The sequence below is a fragment of the Oreochromis aureus genome, linkage group 17, assembly GCF_013358895.1.
Source record: "Oreochromis aureus strain Israel breed Guangdong linkage group 17, ZZ_aureus, whole genome shotgun sequence".
NCBI lineage: Eukaryota > Metazoa > Chordata > Actinopteri > Cichliformes > Cichlidae > Oreochromis > Oreochromis aureus.
In genome coordinates this window covers 12,231,522-12,251,591 of record NC_052958.1, presented here as the reverse complement: position 1 = coordinate 12,251,591, position 20,070 = coordinate 12,231,522, and the positions used below count along the sequence as shown (strand labels likewise).

The window sequence follows — 20,070 nt, the reverse complement described above, 5'->3', positions numbered from 1 at the left end:
CTGCTTGCGCTCCATAAAGTCAAGAAAAAAGAAGTGGAGACAGGGCCTCAAAAAAGCAAGGCTGGGGTGGAGTGGCAGTGGGGTTGGGGGGACGCAACAATAGCAGGCAGTACAGGGAGGGTATGACAGCAAATTAATTCCCATTGTTAATGGCTCCTCTAATTGTGTTCGCCTTAACGAGCATGACACCGCTGTGGCCGATTTTAATAGGTCCAGAACACAGGCGGTCTCAGAGGGGACACAGATTAGTAAGAGTGCTGGAACAGCAGAGCCACTTGTTCACATAGATAAAGGTTTTATTTTCTGAAGGTCCATAAAAAAATTATATGCACTTTGATAGTCACAATTCAGACGGGTTACATTAATGTTTAATTAACCTAGTAAAATCTGTTTGTCACTTTTGTACTATGACATTTTCAAAAAGAGCAAATCTTTTTTATTAAGAGTCGCACAAACAATGCCTGGCATGTCTTCACTTCTTGCATTCATGGCCAAATTGCATTAATTTTCTAACTAATGCTTATGCGCATTGTTGGCAAGAGTAAGATGAAAACAGTGTTTGTATATGCTTGAAATGAAGTTGGAGCCAGCAGCTTGGCTTAACACAATGTTGTGAATGGGTGGAGGGGGGAAGTTATCTGCCTCTGTCCAAAACAAGCAGCAACCTCTGGGGCTGAAAATTTAAGTCAGAGCCAAAATGTGCATTTTTACTAATGACCACTAGAGGCTGACCTGACTTTCCAGCAGAAATGACCATTTTTACAACATTGCAAAGAGCAACATGGTGGTGTGGGGGCTTCAGTTTCCTCCCACAGTCGAAAAAAAACGTGTTTTTTGGGTTAACTGTTTATTTTAAATTGGCCATGGGTGTGGATGTGAGACTGAATGGTGATCTATCTCTTTGAGCTAGCCTTGCGGCAAAATGTAATCTTGCCTCTTGCCTGATGACAGCTGGGACAGGCTCCTCTGTGACCCTGAACTGGATAAGTAGAGGTAAATATATGGATAAAAAAACCAACTTATTTTGGTGTCTTTAAAAGGCTAGTTTGATTAACAGTTACCCCATGAAGCACTGAGTGACACCATAAAACATTTTACCTTAAAACTTTCATAACAACTGTCTTAAATAAATGAATTGGTAGTTGAATACAATGAAATTTATTGTTACAATGTTTCTAAATCATTAACAAATATGGGTATTTGTCATTCGTGCACAAATATCATTATCTTATGAATTATTTCATTGTGGATCAGTGAGCCCCTTCTTGGTCAGTTCCCATAGTTTCAACTGCCATGATTCAGTCAAGCTGCTAGCTTGGTTTCTTTTACCATTAGCCTTTCACACATACAGCATAGTGAGGACAAGATCACTCCAGATTTATCATAATTCAATGCAGAAAAAGATGTTTTGGTGCCTGAACCTACTTGAACACCTAAAGAAAGCCAAAGATTTTTTTTAAGTGAATGAGTGAAACAGGAACGCAGGAAGTCTTATTATTTAAGCCATCACCATCTCAAATGCCTATGTGATCGTTCTATCATAAACATCATTTACTACTTTATTGTAGTCATTGCTGTAATGTTTATGCTTATCCGCACAATGTTCTCCAAACCCATGTTTAACCATCAGGCTTATCTTGTATAGTGTGATGAGTTTAAGACCAGAATTGCAGACACATAAAAAAACCCAACTCACCACTATTTTTGCATCATTCGTTGACTTATAGGATTTATTTTGTTTAAGTCCAAAAGCTGTTAGTTCTTGACTTTGTGTCCTGATTGGTTCATGTACAGATGCAGGTAATAAACTCTAGAAAAACAACAGCCACAGCATGTGTGAGGCAGATCCATTATCTCTTATGTGTGCACAGACACAGTCACATCCATATCCACGCAGAGGCAGACTGTTTCGATACTCTTAGGACACTTGATTTCACCTAATTTGGGGGGGAAACACTGCACATGAAGGTAATGTGGGATGGAAAGAGGACGAACTCTTTTTATCTTTTAAAGCACATTTCCTTTCATTCATTTATCTATCTCTGCCTGCTTTGATCTCTGGCTCCTCAGTTTTCTCTCCATTACTTTTACCATCTCTCTGCTCAGTTTTACTATCACCTCCATCTTTCCAAAACAGCTTGCAAGCTTTTTATAACCGTTCTGGTTTACGAGGGGACTTCTAAAAGGACGACTGCGCAAGAGAGATAGCACATATCTGACCCCGCGTACAAGTTAACTATGGCACCATATATCCTGAATCTATTCATGGTGGAAACAAGTTGCACTGATATGACAACACTAGCAGCTATAATTTCCTAATTAATCTCTATCTGTCTACGGGTGATGGCAATCTACTCACTCCCATGTTTAGGCTTAAGTGAACATTTCCTCTACAAGACATCAACAGGACTTCTTCTCCACACGTTTGAATTAGAACATTTGCAAGACTGCAAATCCTTGCCTCTAGTTTTGTACACACACACTCACACGCACCACCGGCAAGTAGCGGACTGTTTGATCAATGCGGGCACTGAAGATTAAACTGAACTCGCATGACCTGCTTTCTGATCTTCCACACCAATGACTCAGTTCCCCCCCCTCATGGCCTGAGCTCACTAATACCACCTATAAAAAATCTATAAGCTTTTATAAGCTCTTCCACACACTGGCTCTGTGTGAGGGAGAGCGTAATTTGTGCACAGCAGTTTCATTGTATTTTGTTTTAACTTGTGGTGTCTAATGTGTTTGTCGATGCGCTCCTCCCAGTGTTGAATCCAGCTTTACTGTGTCAATAGCTCTCTGGCTGAAGGCTCAAGGTGGAAAAAAAACCTGCATGCGCTGGTGGGGGGGGGCAGATCAAAGCATGTGATAACTGATAGATTAGGTTTTGCACAGCATATCCTGGCAGTCTGGAAATAAAATATTAGGCAGAGTCTGCCTCTGAAGGCCAAACAAGGTAAATACAAAAAGAATTAACCTTGGGGGGGAGATATTAAGACTAGCCGAGGACTTTTACTTAGCTTTAAAGGGGATTAATTTCTGTTTTTTGACATTATTTCACACTGTGACATAAATGGATTTAAAATTCAAGGTGAAATCTATATGAAGCAACAAAAAAATCTATATAAAGCACATTCATGATGCGTTCCATTGAAAAAAGGCTTTAAAGCCAAGCAGCTCTGTCAGTGCTTCACACAGAAGGGAAAAAAAGAGAGAACACTGGTACTCTGCATCACCATAGCGATCCTCTCAGCCCTTGAGATTAATTTAGGTCGGCTAATATATTATATGCATTTCGCAAGTCAGCTCATCCTGTGGCAGTATTATTGGAAGCACTTTGATCATGTTAAATAAAAAATAGAGACCCAAAATGTTTTTGCAATACTTCACCTCCATTTGGCAAATTGGCAGCCGCTCTAAGTGCTAGTTTATCACCGTGTTTTACAGGCTACAAGTGTGTAAGGCTTTCTGTGACGAATAAATTCAACACACATACCCAGTGCTTGCATCTGGGGGTGTGTTGGGGCTTTAAAATTAAACATGATAGTGCAGTGAATTATTAGCAGGAAACTATCCTTAAACTAAATCAGGCATCTATTATGAGTAATGCAGTGATCTCACTCTTCCTCTCTCTCTCTCACACACACACACACACACACACACCTTAAAGCCTGCTATATTAATTCCTCTAGACATACAGACAGTGAATTAAAAAAAAAAAATCCCTGAAAGGTTTACGTCAGCATGGACTTATGGGCTCTCCCAAGCGGCTTAGCTCGCCTTCTTTAAACGGAAAGAGCTGGAGATGGACGAGAAAGCAAGTCCAATTTTCCAAGATGAAGCTAACAAAGGAGGTGGAAAAACATTCCAACCGCATATTCAGGCCCTCAAAAAAAAAAAAAAAAAAAACCTCCAGGATTTTAGCTTTATATATACACTCTCTCTGTGTGATCATAGCCTATGTGATTTCCAGCATTTGACAGTAAACCAGTTCACTCTAAAGCTTTGCGTTTATGCCAAAACAAACCTCCAGTTGGTGGAAACCAAGCTTCCGAATGTGATGAGTAATAATCTTTGTCTGAACATTGAGCCCATTTGAAAGCTTCATTTGAATATAAACCAGGTTTTTCATAGTGTGTTGTCAGTTTGGGCATATTTTAGCAGCGACATGAGTTATGTACAAGGAAAAAAGACATGTACAAAATATCAACAGCAAATATCAAGTTTTGATATCACACCCCCTGAAATCAAAGCACTTTCCAGGCTCTCGACATTTTATGCTCTATTTTAACTTCACTCCCAGCTGTTGGTCCCTCTTCAATAAAACCTAAAAACCTTCTGATGAATAGAGGCACACCCAGTAGAGCATGAGAGAGCTCTAGCCCTTTCGACGAACAGGAGTGAACCACTTTCCAGACTGCACGCTTGTCAAAGAGAGCTCCATCTCAGCGAAGATTGACACTGAGCTGGATTTATGTCATCGGCAGATGTTTGTGTGAGAAATGTTGTTCTTTAGCCAAATTTCATGCCACACTAAGACAGTCCTATGTGGGTTTTAATGCCAGAGAACACACAGGCTTGTAACCGCAAACCAGAAACTAGTTAATCTTAGAGCAAAATGGACCTGAATCAGCTGCTTGTTAGGCTTGAAAGCAAATGTTGAAGTTCTAAAAGTAGCATATGCGAAAAGGAAGACAAATTAACGGGGTGAACAAATATGCACCTGCAAGTGTGAATAATGTAGTCTCACAATTGTAAAGTCTGTGAGCGCCACGTGTATCTTGATTATGTCACTGTGAACTTATCGCTGCCTCAAATGGCCATATGTGTGAGTAAAAGAAAAATTCCCATTCTTAGAATCACCTACGTGCCTCAAATTGGACATCTCTTACATCTCATCATGACAAAGCTTAATCTTCCTACAGAATGTAGTAAGAGTTATATCTCATTAACTACTATGCAAAGTCTTGAGCTACCCATCATTTCTTTATATTTTGCTTCTAAGGAGCCCTTTTTTTTAAGTGGTCTTGAGCAATAGTTCTCCAGGCTTCTTGAAGGACATTTCAAAGCTCTTCTTGGGTTTTTGGCAGCTTTTGATCCATCCTCCGTCAAGATGATCCCACGCTGCTTCAATAATATTGAGGTCCAGGCTCTGGGGAGGCTAACCCATGACTCATACTGTAGTATTCTATTGTGTGCTTTTCGATCCACGTATGCTATAACAGTACTGAACTTGTGTTTGAGATCACAATTAAACTGAAAAATTAAGCCATTGCCATTCACACAGATGGCTGTGGATACTCACTGTTGTGCTTCTCGCCTGATTTTCTCTGTACAAATTGATGACAATTTGAACCAAAAATGTCAAATTTGGATTCATCACTCCATAAGAACCTGGCACTGGTTTTCAATCCTGTTCTTGTGTAATTTAACATTCTTTTCTACATTTATAAGCATTTCCTTAATAATGAGGGTCCACATGCATCTATCAGGTCCTGTGTCAGCTCTTTGCTGGATTTTTTTTTCTATTTCTTCATAGTTAGATACTCTTTTTAGCCCTACCCCTCCTGGTTTTGTCTTTGACTTGGCCAGTTCCCTTGTATTTCAGATGAATTACTTCACACCATGCTGAGTTTGGATCTAATAGCTCTTTGGGAATCACTTTTTGGGGGTAGCAATGCTATTTTATGCCCATCAAACACATTTACATGTGATATTTTCGTAGATTGAAGTAAACTAAGAAAATTAGAACAGATTATGTGTTTTTGTGACTGGCTGTGACTAACACAATGGCCAAAAATTTAGGTCACTGGAAGGGAGAAATCCAGAAACGAGCGATGGATCGCAGATCCTTAATGTGTCTTAAAGAAATTACAAGAAAGCTTGCCTAAGAGAGTTCAGGCTGTGTAAAAAGGTGGTCAAATACCACCAAATACTGACAGAAAAGGCTGTTAGAATTATACTAACATGGTTCCTGCTTCCTTATATACTACATTTCCATAGGCTTGCACAAGTTTCAGCAAACTGCTCCACTTATTTCTCATTTTTGCATTTCATTTGGTTGACTCCTTTTATAGCAAATCATAAATCGGATTTTCAAAATCAATTTTAATATTATGGACACAACTGATTTTGCTAGCCTGAACTCTTTTGTCAGCCTGAATAAATGAAAAAATTGACTGATTCACAGGCGCAATGCTAAATGTGACAGAAAGACATTTTTTTTATTCGTTCAGAAATTACATTCACTCTCTGTCTCTCATGAAAGCAGCATTTTTTACTTATTTTTTTATTTATTTCCATTGCCGTCCATCTGACCTCCAGCTGGTGCCTCCACTATCGAACCATTTTAGCAGCTCATATCGAGCATCAAGCTGCACCGTATTGCTGCGGGGCCATCTGCTGAAGACTTGGCAGCGGGTCAGATTTTACAGATATTTTCCACACTTCACGCTGATGCTAACAAACTGACATGGCTGTCATATCTGCAGATTTAATGCTGATGAGGAAAATGCCATGTAACAGATCAGCAGCAGTTTCCTTATATTTTCTGAGGACATAGCTTAACTTATTTTCATGGATACATTCAGACAGCATTTGTGTTTTGGGATTTTCGCATAATTTGTACATTGTGTTTGTACGGTGGGGAAAATGAAGGCGTGCAAGCTCGGGTCTCACATGTATGACTCATATAGCATCCGTGTCCTGATTACCTCATTAGCCCGTTTTTAGGATTTGCTCCAAGTCGAAGCATCCAAAGACAACATTGTCTCCTCCCTATGGGACTGTGTACCTGATGATGTAATACTGGCGTCAAAGGGTTGACAGACAGGCGTTGATGATGTAACCACAGTGCAGGGGAAGGACAGAGTGCTTTTATGGTCGTCCAAATGTGCGCGCAGGCTATGATGGTTACAAAATATCACAGATCACAGCCGATACAAGCCACAAACTTTTTAGCAGCTATAAATTCTAAAAGCTTCATAAGTGAAAAGTCAAATTAATCAGGTAAAAAAAATTGCACCCACAGCTGCAATAAATAATGCAAATGAGTGAATATGTGATGAAATTATTACATGAATGACAGTATTTCCTGTATATTTTTTCTACTACACAGCACAATAAATCATGGTTGAGGCTTGGTGGAGACTTTATGTGATCCGTTGAGAAGACCAGGAAAGGCGATTGGACATGCAGTGCCTGTTCCGATCAACTCCAGGGTGCCTCGCAGGCTTAGGTGGATGGCTTTGAACATTACTCTGGCTCGTAAAGTTAACCATACCTGACATTTCCTTAGGCTAGCGTGCGCTTGTCCACAAGTGTGTGTGTGCGTGTAGCTGTGCGAGTATCTAATGCTGTACGGAGATTATGTTGGATAGAGAGCAACGGCCGATAAACGAACTGCAGTAATGTTCAGATTACACTAAGTTGAAAAGGCAGGAAATGCATATGTTGCATACTTCATATTATGAATAAAATAAAACATATATAGTCCCTGTATACATTTCCCTTTACTGCATCTTCCCTATTATCTGTGTGCATCATCCTTTATCATTCTATATATCTATCTATATTTCTCATATGGCTTCTTTTTTTTGTTTTTACTTTTTCTCCCTTTTCCCTTTTTTGCTGAACTCCTCGTCTCATTTGTCTATTGCGTGCCTCCGTGTCTCCTGTAACCTCCATCCTCCCGCTGTGACACGGACATCAATCCCACACGCCATCTTGAAGGATGTCTCAATTCTGGAAATGCATCTAGAGGAGAGAGGACTGAGGGCAGAGGAGGCTTGCTGGGTGAGCTATGATTGAAGATGCACAGGTTTATCCTTTGCAAAATCATTTTTACCCTCAACATATAAAAGAAGCGTAACACACAGCTGGACAATAAACACTCTGTAGTAGCACAAGATGCTAGAGGATCATATATATCTTTAGTTCTTTAACTAAATCTCACTACTGGACTCAAAAATGACACAAAATTAAATATTTTGTTCAAACTGTTCACCTCCAACACAACCCCATAATTTAACTGCTCGCCTAGGCTCGTGCGGACACACACGCTGATGCAGACGAGTGCACATGGTGCTAAACAATCACAATTGTCTGTCGAGGGATTTTCTCTGCTAAGCTTTCGGGAGGTGAAATCTCTGTGACAGATGGGAGGACATTTTTCCACAACTGCTTTTACTTTCAAAGAACATTTTCAGGAGCTCACTGACCACTCGCAGACATGCCACAGCGCTGTCTGCCCTTGAGGAATTCTAGCATCTTAGCATGAAGGGCAAACTTTAGAGCAGCACAGATTTAAATGAAGCATAACATTGAAGACATTTAGAAGCGTTAGGCTACGGTCAACAGATTTTTAAAACACTGCATATGTTAGCAGCTGTTAACTGACGCCTAAAAGCATATTTTAAGTTGAACGATAACACAGATTGCAATGGATTTTAAGGAGATTTTTTTTAAAGCAAGCCACGAGGCATGTACTAGTGCTACTCTAATGACATCTGCACATCACTTATTTTCTTAGCTCAGCAATAAAAAAAATACAGTTTTAAATCATACCATTGGTAAGCAGCTGCTAAAGAGGCCAGCTCTTTGAAATATTATATGATTGTAGATTTTGTTAATGTACCATTAACGTAATAAAAGTTATCGCAGTGCTGAGAAAGCACAGATTTCAGAAGCAACTGATATTGATGCAAGCTTTGGTTACTTCGTGACGTTATGTGTTTACGATATGCGATGGGACTGAGTGACACCAGATGATAACACTGATGGCATTTCCATTTGCAAACACAACTCTGAAATATGTAGATTGCATACTAATGGCGCGCGTGCACTCCGCTGATTGCTCATTAGGCCTGCTGTTCATTTGCATGGAGAAGAAATGAAATGCATCCATCAGATGTGTGAATAATTTACCTCCAACCATGAAGGCGGCAACTTGCTGCGCAGCTAGTGTAACATGACAAACTACAAAAACATGTCAAAATCCTGGGCAGAGCCACATTGTGGGTGTGCAATATTTACTAATGGAATGAAATGTCATATGAGGCATCTGGATGCGTCAAGGACGAGAACGGCACGTCTGTCTTTCAGCGAGTCGGCGTGTTGCCTGGGAAACAGTTGGAAGCCATGTTCAGGAAAAAAATAACAAGAAAAAGAACGGTTGAGCCAAAGTTTTTCATTTTGATTGATTAGGGAGCATGCAGATAGAGGACAATGAAAGGAAACTGTTTTGCACTTCAGCCTTGAGGAAAGTGGGACAACATTTGGGCTCCTCAGCCCTATGGGGCTTCTCAGTATGTGTTATGCAATTGTTTTGCCCCTGTTTTATTTTTTAATCTGTCCAATTATTTAGCCTGTCTGTCATTCTGGGGGGGTTTTTGTACACTGTTGTACTACGTGCCACATTATCACCCCTCTCACTGTAGCTTGAAACAAAACACCTGGCATCACCTGGAACGCAGTCAAAAACACCTTTAATCAAACCTGACATATACAGTTACTGAACGGATCAAGTTTTTAGCTTGTACTGAAAAAAGGGTTTCAGATTTTTTCATGTGTAAAATAAATAAATGAATACATTCCTGCAAAAAATCCAGGAAAACTTGTATAGTATCATATTGTTTTTGTGGTATAATACAGTTTTTTTCTTTTTCGGAAAAGTCACACTTGAGTATCTGTTTTGCTTGAGTCCACATCAAACTCATCTGTGCAAGATCATTTTTCATCCGTTCCCAGAGTCAATGTAATGATACGAACTGGGCACCACCAGGATGACAGTTATGTACTGGAAAGTGCAAAGACTCTTCCCACTAAATGTTTAACTTCACACTTCAGTACGGTTTTACAATATTTATATAGAGCAAGTACATAACAAAGGTCATCTCAACTCTACTTTAAAAGTAGTGCATAAGTAATATTGGTGACTGTTATTTTTGCTACAATCTTGTGAAAAGGAACATTTTCACAGGACTCTATGCAGGTCGGTTAACATGCATAACAGTTAACATGCTAACTGAGGTCTGTAGAGTCAGAGATGTAGCTCTTGGGTTTTTTTTCTCTCATTTATACAGTCCTGTGAAAAACTAAGTACACCCCATTAAATTCAATAAGTTGCAAAACCAACTTTAGTTGCAGTACCTTCAAGTAATCATTTTTCTGCATGAATTTTTTAGTCTCTCATATCAAGATGTTGTGGAGGAATTTTTGCCCCTCTTTTCTGCGACATGACTTCAGTTCATCGAGATTTGTGGGCTTTCATTTTAGTATTTCAGATTTAGATCTGGACTTTTACTGGGTCATTGCAGCACCTTGATTCGTTTCTTTTTTAGACATTCTGTTGTAAATTTGCTAGTGTGTTTGTTGTGTTCATTGTTCTGTTGCAGGACAACAGCTTGTCCCAAACTGGGTTTCGACTTAGTGAAAGGTGCAACTTGCTTACAGTTGGTTTGAGGTGTTTATGCTGAATTACTGTAGCACAGTGCATTATTGTGAAATATTTTCATGTTGGTCTTAGCTGTAAAAGGACATTGCTCCAGAAGTCTCTTGGGTTTTTTGTAATTTCTTTGACCATTGCACGGTCTCACCATGGGACATCCACTTCTTGGTGTGCTGCTAATGTGCATCTAAATCCTCCAAACCAGCAAACTGCCAAAACTTCTGCTCTCATAGAGGTGCTCACATTTGCTCAACTACAATCAGCTACATTCGACTAAAAAGAACTGCATAGAGTCCTGCACTAACTGTGTTGATACATTATTGTCAGTGGGTAGTGTGTCACCATAACAAAGACCCCTTTACCAATTAAGAAAAGATGAGAAACCTAATGCATTAATAAGAACATACCGGTTAAGACCCTGTTCACCAGGAAAGGTATAGAGGAAAGTATTTTTCATATATTATATTTATATTCATGGCACTTTAATGTAATGTTGATGGAAATCACAGACAGAGTAGGGACACTAAATCAATAGTATGATGGCAACCAAATATCATGTTCTATACAACACAGTAATGTAATAGTTTTACAGTAATAAACCATTTGACACTGACAAATGTAGCTGCCAGTAGTTTGTTTTCATTTAAGCACTGAATTTGTTACAGAGAAAAATTGAACTGAATCTCTTTTTTTAAGGTGGATGTTTTCAGTCAATTATGCGAGCACAACAGAACTGATCAATTTCCCTGTGCTTCTCATCACACTTGTGAAGAGAACTGCCCATTCCATTAACTGTAATTTTATTTTATACCATTTGCAGAGTATTTGCACTCAGTACAATATAATTCAATTTAAATTCAGCCACAGTTACAACTAAATTGGATCAAACCAGCACTGTAGACCAACAGTCCAGTGTCCAGTGAGGCAAATCCTAAAGAAGTTACACTCTGGATTACCACACATATACACACACTGAAATAAATGTAAAAGCTTTGATATGTATCCCGTATATCTCCGAAAACAGCAATTTTTATGTAATTTTCTTACACCCTAACACAAAAACAGTCACAATCCTAAGTACATATGCACACATGAGCGCACACGGTTGGATTACAGACAGCTGGGACAGTCTTTCGACCTGCTCAACTTGTGCATGAAAACAGCTAATATTCTACCAGTGAGTCAGGAATCACCCCGCAGCTACATCCTCAGAGAAATGAAGCAATTTAAAAGCACTACGCACCAAATGTGATATTCATGATTTGGATTCCAGCAGCAGCAGTCACCCTGTCATAACCGAACAGACATGATTCCCATACAGAGAGGTGAGGGGGAAGTAGAGTAAAGAGCTCCAGTAATGGTACAAAGGGAAATGGCAAGAGAAAGGGGGCTGAGAGAGAGAGAGAGAAAGAGCGAGAGAGAGAGCAAGAAATAGAAAGGACCATTTACCTCCTAAAATCCATCATCCACCCATCTACTTCTCTTGGAATCATTCCCACAGTTGTTTTCCAATACACAAACATGCTTAGAAGCAGTATTACTTTTCTGTCAGGCTCTAGAGACAGGAAATGGTTGTTCTTGAATCATAAATATATATTTTGCCATTTACCACCACTGCCTTTGAACTAGTCACATCACTTTTTGTGCCAAGGTTTTTGGCCTAGAAACTTGGGCAATCACAGAAGTGCAGAAGTGGAGCTACAATGAATTTAGGTTGTATCACTCACAGAAGTTGAAGTTACGTGACTTCACTGAAACATTTTAAGCAATCTTAAAATCTTTTATTTATTTATTTATTGCACTACAAAATTTATTTTCTTGTCATTTTAATCTTCAGGGGATTTTTTTAATCACCTACTGGGTAAAGAACCCATAACTAAATTTGTATAACCTGCTGAAGTGAAAACTGGATGCATGCAATAAGAGCAAGCAAACACTCAAACATCCTGAACACATTTTGCCCCAGCTCTATCCTGATAGGAAAAAATAAACCAGCACTGACAAGTGGTAAGTTGAGATGCAAAGGTATCCGACATTTATTATGCCTAAAAGAAGATTTGTTGCTAATGTAGTGTTTTTCTAGTCTTCTTGACCACTCAAAACACTCTTTCACTGCAAGCTACATTCACAGACACACTTCCCAAGGACCCTTTGGCAAGCAGGCTGGTTGAACCCTCAACTTTCCAAATAAGGGATGACCTGCTCAACCTCCTGTGACACAATCACCCCAGAAGCATTCAGCATTCATCAATTTAAACACTCATTGTCACATATCTTTAGCAGTCTCTTTGGCTCTTAACCTTGTGTTGGTTGCACAGTGCTCCTGTAAAGTCATCATGAAGAATATTATTTGGAGAAAAGGCAGACAATAAATTTTGATAAAAGCAATAGTCTAGCCTTAGAACAGAGATTTAATAGGATCAAGGCTAGCGGGTCTTTAAAGTGATGGCTTAGCTGTTAGAGCATGAACTGTCAAGCTCCAGGCTCATTGATCTGAGAGCTTCAGAACAAGGAGACGATGCAGCATCCAGCAGAAACACGGCGGGGTTACTCTAATGTATGCTACAATGTATTTGTGAGTGTATGTGTGTTCACTGAAATCCCAATCTAGAAGACTTATGTGAAACCGCCCCCCCCCCACGATTTTCCTGAAGGAGACGGTCGCAGGCAGGAAATGGCATGTAAAATATCGAACATTCTGCTCTCCAGTTGGTGCAGGGCCCGGTAGGAGGGAAAACGAGGGCACGGTGGGTGCAGAGGGAGTTGCAGCCAATGTGGAAAAACATGCAGGCTGCCATGTGGCATGTCAGGGTTTTATCTGCATTAGTGAGCGTTTTGTGTGTAAAGGCAAGAGGCCTATTATATCTGTAAGAGTGTGTGGGAGGTACAAAAAATGGTAGAGAAGCACCTGGAGCTACGTGAGAACTCAGGGATTTCCACCTCAGTCGCCCCTATGAACACAAACGCACCACCTCGCCTACTCTTAATGTCACTCTCCTCGATTCCCTCCTGAACATACGTTTTCACACACACACACACACACACACACACACACACACACACACACACACACACACACACACACACACACACACACACACACACACACACACACACACGGCAGCTCCTATACAGAGCAGGCAGGGTGAACTGAAGGCTCCAGTCCAGTCAGGAGATGGTTTAAGTGGTGGAGAGCCTGATAGTTTTGAGGACTGGTGTGAATACTGATTCAGACTGCAGAGGTGGCTCCTGAAGCATAAGCTGCTGATTAAGGGGGAAAAGCGAAGTGGGGAGGGGAATGGTGATATGAAGGCATGTGGAGAAGAGGAAATTTAAGAGAGGGAGTTTGAATGAAGGGTGGGAAAAGACAAGCAGATGGACAGCTGAGAAGGGAAAAGAAGTAATGAGGAAGGAGTCAAAGATTGGGAGAATATGAACAATGGAAGCCAAGAAAGTTGGAGGCGCAGTTGACGGAGAAAGGGTGACGAGGAAAGAGGTGTAGCCAGGATTGCTGCGTTTAGATCACACAGGCCCTTTATGAATCTGCCTCAGACTGAGTAACACAATTGCAACACTTCAGACTGTCACTCTGAGAAGTTACTAGAAACAACTTTTCAGCCAAGTTTGACGCTCAAAGCTGAAAACAGCCTCGATTCGCAGTGCTAAAATAATGAAGGGGGCGAGAAATGCATGATGGGAGCAAGCGAGCATTTAATTTTTAATTTAGAGCTTTGCAAATGGATTTTCTGCTGTCTTTTAATCAAACAAAAACACCTAGTTGAGCTGGGAAAATGGCGGCTAAGCTGGAAATCCATTACATCTCAATAGTCAGGAATTATTTGTTTAATTCTGCAGTTAATGCAAGAACCTCTTGATGCTATTTGGGTTATTTTTCCTGAGATTTCTATGCATCTGTTTTGTGCAACTGTGCAAAATACATGCATGTAAATATAGTACAAAAATCTATTTCAAAAGACATAGTGAGATACCGTGAAAATCCCTCCACATCAGCACTTTTGACTGCTTATTTCAGCTTGTTTCTTTGGGAAGCATACCTAAATGTATGCTTTTATAAATAAAACATGTTCATTGTTTTCACTGATCAATAGGCATGTGAACTTTGGGGAAATATATTTATTTGCTTTCTTTCCAAGAGTTAGATAAGATCAATACCACGCTCATAATGTAAAGCTACTGCAAGCAGTGGGGCAAATCTGAGTTAGCAGCATCACTGAAAACAGCAGAAAACAGACACCCTGGCGATGTCAGGAAGAAAGCCTGTACCCTGTTCTTTTGCTTTAGGGTGTGGTGGGCTTCCCTCATCATTTAATTTCCACAAACTTCTCTGGAGAAGCCACTTGTTGCACAGCACTTACTGTGTGATAGGAATAACCAGAAGTCACTGGCCAGCAAATAGAATAGATAAATATACAGGCACATTTACATGCACGGCTTATTAGGATGCTCGCAATGTGTCCTTGTCACCCTCCCATTACTCGAAATGTATCTATTCTCCTGCAGCAGTGACAGCTCAACGACTCACAATCTTGCCTGACCGGGATCAATGCTCTAAGTGGAAATTACGATGCTGCTTCACGTCTCGCGCATTTTATGTATCACCGCTTTTACATTAACGATAGGATATTGGACCATACGCTCTTTTAAATTCTGTCCCTCTCTTCATCTCTCTGTCTTGTTGTTCATCACCCTAGTGGAACTGTCAGGGGGCACGGTCACTGAATCAACAAATGAACCTACTTACTGAATCACATGCATTTTGTACAGTTCATACTGTGTGGGTTTGTGTGTTGCTGATTTTTTTGTGTGTGTGTGTGTGTGTGTGTGTGTGTGTGTGTGTGTGTGTGTGTGTGTGTGTGTGTGTGTGTGTGTGTGTGTGTGCGGTACCATTCCTGCCCTGCACTCTTTAGAAATTACGACTTAATGGCATGATGAATCAATCTGGATTAACAGAAACAATGCAAATGCAGCCAAGTGGAGCAGATGGGGCTCAGTGCAGTGTGCTGTTTCTGTAACTGTGCGGATCTGGAAGAGTCAATTCATGTGACCTTGATTGCAGGAGGCAAACAACATCAGCAGCACGGACACCTCCGAAGCAACTCCAGCGCTTTTAAATGCGAAAGGTTTGCAGGTTTTATTGTTTTACAACATTGAATCAAAGGGGATTTTTGTAATGCCAATCAGAATATGCCAGTTGATCAGAATATGCCATGTGAGCCCTGCAGAACCCGTGAGCTCGAATGTATGTTGTAAATGACAAAAAGGTACTGGGAAAAAATGATGCAGTTGCACTACACCTGCAATTTTGTGGAGGATTTGTTATCCAGCAAGAAGGTGACACAGAGGAGAAACTTTAAGATGCACAGAAATGGCATAAAAACAGTTGAAATGGTCAAACTAGTAATCTATTCAAGACTGAATGGCTTTACTCGCAATAGAAAACTGTAAGATATAGATGCATACTAACACTCATCAGTCTTCTCTGTACATTTTAACTAAAGCTACATAAAAGAGGTCACGGACAAAATGTATTTATTATACCTTCATCCATCATTTGTATTGATTAATTTCTGATATAAGATATATAAATATTTGATCCTTATTGACCTTTTACCGGCGTCCAAAATTTCACCTAATGCAGGCAGTGTTTATTTTCATTTATTAATTTTTGCTCCGTTAATGTATTTGTTGGTGAAAAGTGCCTGCAGAGCCAACGCTTGTGTCTTTGTGTAGGTTATAAGCAATTTACTGTCAAGTAAGACAAAGATAAGTAGTAAATAATCAGTGTGTATAGAAATAGCTGCTGATGATTTACATTTTGGTTTATATGTTTTATTCGCGGTAAAGATGCCCATAATTGCAAAACTTCTATAAAAAGTAGAAAATTCAGCTTCAATCTGACGTGGCTGTAAGGCGATTTATAAACAGCCCCAAAATGTCTTTCTATCTTTGCTTTTATTCCTGCCGGATTGCTCCTCTTGTGTGTTTCCGTTTCTGTCTTAATGAGGAATATGCTGTTTTTACCCACAGCCTGCACTATCAAAGTTCCATGTAGGTGTGTTCCAAGCAAAATTGCTGACATTTCGTCTCAGAGTCAGTGATGTGCCTTTAGGAGTTGCTTGATGTTTTAAGATGGGTGTTTACGATGTCACCAGGCACTCCTGGCACCTGTGAAACTGCTACCTCAGCCGTGCCTAAAAACAGATGCATTTTAACAGATGCATTCCACAGTCAGAATGTGGAAACACGAGGGGGCACAGGGAAACAGAGCGCTGTAACCTCATCTCAAAGAGAACAGCTTTTGTAAAATGTAAACTGCATAAATGAACCACATTTCAGTTCTACTCTCCCAAAAAAAGAAAAAAAAACATCCTTTCCACTGTTTGGTCGTGCAAAGGTGGTCACGTTCTACCTTGGTGCAAAATTAACCCAAGTTAAAATGCCAGTCTCGGTCCTCAAAATCAATATCCATTAAGTATTCATTTGATCTAATAGGACCGTGACTGAGAGTGAACAATGTGAAAACACAGGAGGAACTTGAATGAGAAAATTAGGCCTCAGCTTGAAAGCGGGATGTTAAGTAAATCAAAGTGAAATCACGTGGAGTCCAGCACTGAGCTCATACAGACACTGTGGTCTGTTATAGTGTGTGCGTGCACTGACTTGACATGATGGCTACTTCCAGTCTATATTTAGACTGGAAAAACTGCAATAAAATAGGTAACGTCACAGTAATGTAATATGTAGAACAAATTACTCAGGTCACTGAATCTGATATTCATGAGAGGTAAGAAAGTCTGCAGATCTGGGGAAGTAATGTCACCTGTTTGACACACAGAGCAGTTTCTGTCATTTTAATTAAAGGTCATTTGGGAAAAGGCACATGGCTACACTTGCATCAGGTAAAGGCGCTAAAAACAGAAGATGATTGGCTCTGATCTCAATATTTTTATTATTATCATCATCATTATTATTAATGTTCCTTTTTCGTTGAAAGGGAACTTTTTTATGCAGTGCACGCAGCACGAAAGCTACTTACTCCGCTTTCCTGGCCAGACCCACTGAACGGCAGAGAGTGGTTGGAGTCTGCGGAACAAGCGACTTGCAGCAGGGGCTCCTCTTGTCCTCCTCGGCGGAGTCGGGGCTGGCTTGGCTCGCTTTGGGCGACTGCGGCGAGGTGGGAACGAGCTGCAGCTGCTGTGGGTGGTGGGAAGACGGTGCAGGAGGAGTCGGGTGCTGCTGCTGCTGAGGCTGAGGCTGGGCCGACAGACCGGTAATCTGCTGATGCTGCTGCTGCTGGGGTGGTGGTGGCTGCTGATGATGCGCCTGCTGGCCGAGATGAGCCGCAGCTTTGTTGCTCCCCGGGTGTTGGTGGAGGTGGGCCGGCGCCTGGGGACTGGCGCTGCGGTGAGTCGGGTGGTGGTGGTGGTGGTGATGGTGGTGCTGAGAGGGCTGCTGGACGTAGTGATGGGGGTCCCGCAACTGTCGGTTCTCTCCGATCAGGTCCTCCACCTTCCGCTCGAGTTCGTCGATGCGCTGGCGCTGCGTTTGGATCAGGCTTTGCTGGTTCTGGACGATAGTGGTGAGCTCCTTCAGATAAAGAACGGCTTTCATTGGATTATCCAGCAGGCTCTCCATTACTGACTGTAGCTGTGGCAACGCGCCCGGCTATGTTGACTTCTCCTTTAGCTGGTTCTGGAGCGGTGATCGGTCGATGGGGCCTCTGAACAGTGCGTAACCGGGATGCTGTGGCGGCAGTCTGACGCCTCTACGCTCTGGTGAGGTTGAGTCTCTCTCTCGCTCTCTCCCCACCCCCCTCTCTCTTTCTCTCTCTCGGTACTTTGCAAGGAAACCAGAAATGGTGCTGATGCAAGGGGGGATCAGCATCACCCGAGCGCGGAGGCGGGGCCGTAGTGGACCAGTGATGTCAACACGCAGGGCAAATAATCTAGCAGCTTTCACGTTTAACGTGAAAGCTGCTGCCCAACCCACAGACAACAGTCCAGTCAGTTTTTTTTTGTTTTGTTTTTTTTGTTGGGGGGGGGGGGTTGTGGGAGGAAGGAAGCGTGTTCAGCTATAATGCCCCTCTAACGTGGAGCCACCTCTTGTTGCATATCATTAACTTATAGTCTTTTATCTCCTTGTCTGTGCTTTGTCCCATTTGTGGTTCGTTTCTTTCTTGTTTCTTTCTCCCTTATTCTGTGTTTTCTACTCTCTCCACATGTTTTCCTCCCTTTCTTTTTTCTTTTCTTTCCTTTTCTCTTCCCTTCTTTTCTCTTTCTCCACAATGCCAACCAGTTGTTACAAATGGCTACACCTCCCTGAAAAGGGAGTTTTTCCTCCGATTGCTCTAAGGGACATATTGCTTGGTTATTGGGGTTTTCTCCAGAAATAGGGTCTTACCTTGCTGTATAAAGTGCCTTTATATTATATATAAGCAAAACCGAACTGAATTGAAATAATACTGAGCGTTAAGACAACTATTCACACTCACGCCCACACCTGACATCTGTTTCATAATGACATACATGTCTTTGGGTTGTAGGAGGACAGCAGAGCACCCAGAGAAGAAAAAAAAACCCAAGCAGGCATGGAGGGAAAATGCAAACTCCACACAGAAAGGCCCCAACCAACCAGAAGGTTTGAACCCAGAACCTTCTCGCTAGAAAATAACAATGGTAACCACTGCACAACTATGCTACCCAGAAATTAAACATAGATCTCAATTTAAACCAGTTAGTGTCTTCCATTTCAGCTCTATTTTGAAAATTGAGCCTTTTCTTTCCATGAGAGATTGCAAAATTGTCACTTATGCCCTCATTTCCTCTCGCTTGGACTACTGCAATTCACTTTACGCTGGTCTCAGTCAGTCCGCTCTGTCCCCTCTCCAGCTTGTCTGAAATGCTGCTGCTGGGCTCCTCACAGGCACCTGAAAAAGAGATTATATTACACCTGTTTTACCTTCTCCCCACTGGTTGCTAGTGAGCTTTAGAATCAGTTTCAAGATCCTCCTGTTTGTCTACAAAGCCCTTCATGGTATCATTTCTTCCTCCATCTCTGATCTTTGAAATCAGGTGAAATTTCATTATAATAAAAGCTGGAAGGTGCTGGATGTTTCGATGTCAGCATTTGAATTAGATGCAATTCCCTGCTCACCATATGAATGTGTGATCCGATTAGTATCGCTCATGGTGATCTTTTTGTCACACAGCAGTCTTTGTGTTTTAGATGGCGGGCGGCTTAGTATTTTTTTGGGGGGGGGTCCTCTGCTAAAAGAAAGGCACAGTGGAGGATGTAATAGCTTCCTCCACATGCTCCTCACTTAGCAGCACAGTAATGATTTGATGAAATATTCATGTTCACCACTTTTTTGTTTTTATGCACACAAATCCGAAGGTTTGTGGAGAAAACATCTTTTCTTCCCCTGCTGTGTAGATGGCAATGACCCCCCCCCTCAATTGGATCAGGAGAAGTAGGCTGATTTTCAGTCTCTGTCTTACTCAGTCTTTGAATAGAAAAAAAAAAAAAAAAAAAAAAACAGTCAACAAAGCAGTTAGCATACAGGCAGAGCAAGGAAGGGAAATGCAGTTTTTAAACTTGTGGAG

The 20,070-nt window shown here is 41.1% G+C and overlaps 1 protein-coding gene across 2 annotated transcripts in view; it reads right to left on the bottom strand.

Moving 5' to 3' along the window:
• Nucleotides 1–17,963, bottom strand: part of iqsec3a (IQ motif and Sec7 domain ArfGEF 3a) — a 125,765-nt gene extending 107,802 nt beyond the window's left edge. For both annotated transcript variants that reach the window (XM_031726513.2, XM_039600728.1), the window contains exon 1: nt 17,505–17,963. The gene's annotated coding sequence lies outside the window, so the exon portion shown is untranslated. The remainder of the gene's footprint in view (nt 1–17,504) is intronic.
• Nucleotides 17,964–20,070: the final 2,107 nt, after the last annotated feature.